Genomic DNA, 5,692 nt, shown 5'->3' on the forward strand with positions numbered 1-5,692 from the left:
GAGATCACACTAAGGAAGAAGAAAAATTCGCCAAAGTTTTAGCTCTCTATGCTGGGCAGTAAGGCAAACCTAAATTTAGAATTTTGATTTCATGAAGTTGAGTGTTTTTGTAATGCTTTCAGCTACAAATTCTTCGCCCAATAAAGTTGCCAAAAACATGGGTGGTACCTAAGAGATCCAGCTAGTCTATATAACTGGACATCCCAAGGGCATATAGCTCTTCAACACAATGTCTATTATGCCTAGTCTATGATAGTAGCATATAGACTAGTGAAATACAACTTCAGATTTAGAAAGCCAGTGGGAACAGTAAAGACATGTCTCTGTAGAGTGGTGGCAGTCCCAAGTTGATGTTCATCACAAGATGTCTCTCTTGGAAGCAGCTCAAATGAAGTGAGCTCCAACTTAGAAAATAGCACAAGAACCTTGTTTCTTTTTTTCTGTGTTAAATTAGAATGTAGTCATTCTCTACTTCTATACAGTATCCTACTGTGTTCCTTAACCAAAGTAAGTCCCTTTTGGGGATCAGGACTTCAATTCTCCAGAACCACAATTTGCAGAGACAGGAAACAAATTCCATACTGGAATATTAAGAATATGTGAATATTAAGTCCCTTTGGGGGACCAGGACTTCAATCCTCCAGAACCATGATTTGCAGAGACAGAAAACAGATTCCATACTGGACTATGGAGAATATGTGGAATATTAAGTAAATCCCTTTGGGAGACCAGGACTTCAATCCTCCAGAACCATGATTTGCAGAGACAGAAAAGATTCCATACTGGACTATGGAGAATATGTGGAATATTAAGTAAATCCCTTTGGGAGACCAGGACTTCAATCCTCCAGAACCATGATTTGCAGAGACAGAAAACAGATTCCATACTGGACTATGGAGAATATGTGGAATATTAAGTAAATCCCTTTGGGAGACCAGGACTTCAATCCTCCAGAACCATGATTTGCAGAGACAGAAAAGATTCCATACTGGACTATGGAGAATATGTGGAATATTAAGTAAATCCCTTTGGGAGACCAGGACTTCAATCCTCCAGAACCATGATTTGCAGAGACAGAAAACAGATTCCATACTGGACTATGGAGAATATGTGGAATATTAAGTAAATCCCTTTGGGAGACCAGGACTTCAATCCTCCAGAACCATGATTTGCAAAGACAGGAAACAGATTCCATACTGGATTATTGAATATGTGGAATATTAAGTAAGTCCCTTTGGGGGACCAGGACTTCAATCCTCCAGGACCATGATTTGCAGAGACAGAAGACAAATTCCATACTGGATATTGAGAATTGTGCGATATTAAGTCCCTTTGGGGGACCAGGGCTTCAATCCTCCAGAACCATGATTTGCAGAGACAGAAAACAGATTCCATACTGGACTAATGAGAATATGTGGAATATTCTGCCTTTACTGCTTTGATCCTATACCCCTGTAGTCCTTCTATTGGGGACCCAGCACCACATAGAGATCTGATTCTATGCATGTACTGCAGCCTAAAAGATTATTCCCCATCTTTGTAAAGTGCTGTCTAAACATCTTTTGTAGTTGTCTTCAGAAGACTTCTCCAGCACTCTGTGAGGCTAACTGCTTTTTGGGGAGGTGATGTGATATTAGAAGTGGAGGCCCATGGTCATGAGCACTGTCCTGCATATCCACTCTCTTGATACCAACACTGAAATCTCTTGCCTATACACTTTTGGGCATTCAGGAACCCCTCAGAGTAGTGCTAGATGAAGTTCAATGGAAAAGACAGGCAAATCCACGATCAGAAGTGTCACTGGCAGTATAGCCCACTGCTTCTTCCGGGATGAAGATGCCCAAAGTAGTTGACTACCAAGTGGTCTCCTTGGAATAAGTGTTACCTCTGGTTTTAAGCACTAGCCTCTTGCTGATGCTCATAGCAGTAGGTAGTCACCTTAGTGAGTGGCAGGCTACAAGGCTGGGCCTATAGTCTCTTTACTGCCACTGTTGCCCATAGACCATCAGCTGAGGTGACCAGTGATGAATGTCAACTGCCAGAATTACTTCATCTAGTTCCTCAGTGCCTCTTTTGGGCGCTTCGTATGAATAAAAATAGCCTTTACAATTTGAGTAACTCCCATATTCCCATCTTTATACCTCTATCCCAGGCCTCTGTGCTTCAGATCTATTCTACCTTTCTAGGTCTGTGTCCTTTAGCAGAGGGGGTAATCGATTGCCCACAATATGTAAAACAACCCATCTTTTTTCCTCCACTTTGCTATACGAGACTACTTCATATGACCATTGATGTGATCTGGGGAAAGTATGAATGTGGATGACATGGGTCTGGGATTCTCAACTTATGACCTCTGGTCCTACTTGGTTTGATCCTGGATAAACTGTTATCTCATAATATACTGCTGCTGCACTTGTCCAATTTTAGTGGGTTTGAGACTTAATTCACAATGAATAGTTCTAAAAGCATAATCATTTACTGTCCCAGATAAAAAGCTAAACAATTTGGGCCTCCCCTAGTGGTGCAGGCGGTTGAGCGCTGCACCGTGAAGCTGTCCGCAGCCTCTGCAGTGCCGGTTCTATCCCGGCCGGCCAGCAAGAATCCCACATGGCGCCGCAGACCTCTCCTGTCTCACCCACTGCTCCCCTCAGCAGTGTATTTCGTCAGTCTGCCTGTTCTGTTCCCCGCTCTCTGGTGAATCCTCTCACCCTCCCATGCATCTGGCCTGTACCCCAGTTCTTGTATAAATCTAAACAATTTCCTGCTGCAGATGAGACACAACTTATATTATGGATTATTCCACAGCTCCATGCTGCTTTTCCCATCACTGTATCTCAATCACCAGATTCTGAGACCTAAGTAACAGTGATGTTTGCACCACAGACTGGACCTACAGCACAGTCCCTTCCTGCTCTGGAATCAGTTGGAAGCCTTTTGTGTCTTCTGGTATATGGGCCAAATTAGGATTCCTAAGTGATGAGTTATGAGTAAATTATCTTCGGAAGTCAAGGTGACCTACCATACGTATGCTTTCTTTGTGGTAAAACATGTGAAATAAAGATTGTTTACTTGGTAAGATTTCTTCACTATTGGACTCCTAAATTCACTGACATATTAGGTTCCTGAACATTCTCAGGATTTGCCTCCCACCCTCTAGAGCATGTGTCTTGTTCAGGCCTCCACTGTACAAAATACCTCTCAATCATTTTGCTCAAGCAATGTCCTTGATGGACTAGCATAATCTGTGACTATCCGTCCCACATTATGGTCTACTTTATGGCACAGGAAGAGTTGACAATAACCCTGAGGCACACTGTATGAATACTATTGTCCATCCCATGCGAATGGAAACTCTTTCTGATACTTTATAATTGGAAAAGAACACAATACATTTGCCAGATTCTCTAACACACACCTGGGAAGTGTGTGTGTTACTACTTTGGAGAGAAGTTCTGGAGGCTTTCACTTAGCCTTCCCCACTATGCTAGCTCTTAACCTCACAGGCAGGAATATCAGATGGCAGTTACTCCAACTACGAGCTTTAATTCTAAATATGTACTAAGTGACTGGAAAAACACTGTTGGGAGTGTTTGTAGAACCAAGATGCTGATCATTATACTTTCTCTAGGAGTTACTGACATATTCCCAGAATAGAGCTCATCTCTAGTGGGTGGACCATGAGTATGCTATTGATCTCTGGTTATCAATGTCGAATTACACTGTTCAATAATCCTCAGTATCTGGGTATCCTCTCTTCCCCACTACAAAATTATGAGTAAATAGCTACCTTTAGATAAAGTACCAGGGAATCAGTAAGGTATATAGTAGCATGACTTCTCAGAATCCTTTCACTAAGGGATCCAGAAATCTCTTTAGTGAGTTCTAGATCTGAAGAGTAACACAGGTCTGAAAACTGGGCAAGAGAATGACTTTATTGCAGTGACAATTCTCAACCTTCAAATCCTTCACTCCTGCCTTGTTATACAAGGACAGACAGCAAGGCTTTGTTTACCAGCTACTTGGCCCATGGGACACAATACCTTCCTAGCCACCTGCATAACTCCCTGTAGTCCAAGGTCCTTTGACTTTGTCGGTTCTCATAGTAATTTCAGCCTTTTGACTCTTTGGTCAAGTGCTTCCATGTAGCCTTTATTATGACCTCAATATTCTCATAGATCTTAATGAATCCACATCTAACTTTGCTGCCATCAGCTTTGGTATGCAGAGGAGATCTATCACTATAAATGGTAGTGATGCCTGGTATCACCAAGTTAGGATAGCTTTGAATATTGTGTCCACCTATTGAACATAATTCTCTGAAGTAGCTTCTGTCATTAATAGTTTCATTATAATGACACTTCTGACTTCATTTCTTCTACCCTCTTCTAAAACAGCCTAAGCATTTTCACTTTGCTTAGCATCTGCCGTCATGTCTTCAAGCTTAAAGAACCACTCCTAATAAATACTATTGGGTATTTATCCAAATTATATGAAAAGGTCTACACCTATGTATACAGTAGTACTGTTTACAATTGCCAAATCGTGGAACCAACCCAAGTTTCAACAGTTGAATGGATAGAAACTGGAGCATATATTTGATGGAATATTATTCAGCTGTGAAGAATGATGAAATGGTAGCATTGAAGACAACATGGACAGATCTTGACATGATTATGTTGTGTGAAATTGGTCAAAAAGGGAGATATTTTGGATGGTCTTGCTCATCTGCAGAATACAAATATCAGGACCTCCCTGGTGGCGCAAGGGATTAAACACAGCACTCTGAGGCTATCAGCAGCCTCTGCAGCATGAGTTCAAACACCAGCCAGCCAGGGAGCTACCAACATGGCACAGCAGACCTCTCCTGTCTTGCCCATTGCTCCCCTCAGCAGTATATTTCAGTAGATCCACCTGTTCTGCTCCCCACCGTCTCCAGTGAATCTTCTCACCCCCACCTCTGGCCTGTACCCCATTCTTGTATGCATAAATAAATCTTTAAAAAAAAAATAGAGGTGGGCCTCCCCTGGTGGCACAGCGGTTGAGCACTGGGTTGCAAAGCTGCCCACAGCCTATGTAGGACCGGTTCGATCCCTGGCCACCGGGTGAGTGTCCCACATGGCGCTCAGACCTCTCCTGCCTCGCCTGCTTCTCCCCTCAGCAGTGTGTTTCTTCAGTCTGCCTGTTCTGTTCCCTGCTCTGGCTCTGGTGAATTCTCTCACCCTCCTGTGCTTCTGACTATACCCAGTGTTTGTATAAATATTTAAAAAAAAAGAGGGCCTCGCCTGGTGATGCAGGCGGTTGAGTGCCACACTGTGAAGCTGTCTGCAACCTCTGCAGCGCCAGTTCAATCCCCGGCCCCTGGCAAAGGTCCCTCCCGTGCCTCTGGTCTGTACCCAGGTTCTTGTACAAATAACTCTTTAAAAAAAAAAGTAATAAAAATTTGAACTTGGCAAAAAATTGTTACCAAAGGAATCAGGAGAAAGAATGGAGAGGAAGTGGGGAAGGAGGCAAATGGGGTTAGGGTGGCTGGTGGAGGGAATAAAGAAAAAATTTAAATTACAATTTTTCCTTAATTTGGGGGCCTCCCTGGTGGCACAGGGGTTAAAGTCTCAGTGCTATCAAGTTATCGCCAGCCACTGTGGCATGAGTTTGATCCCCAGCCAGGGAGCTACCCACGTGGCACAGCAGACCT

Source organism: Talpa occidentalis, unplaced genomic scaffold (assembly GCF_014898055.3).
Source record: "Talpa occidentalis isolate TD23 unplaced genomic scaffold, MPIMG_talOcc4v2.1 talOcc4.3, whole genome shotgun sequence".
Classification (NCBI taxonomy): Eukaryota; Metazoa; Chordata; class Mammalia; order Eulipotyphla; family Talpidae; genus Talpa; species Talpa occidentalis.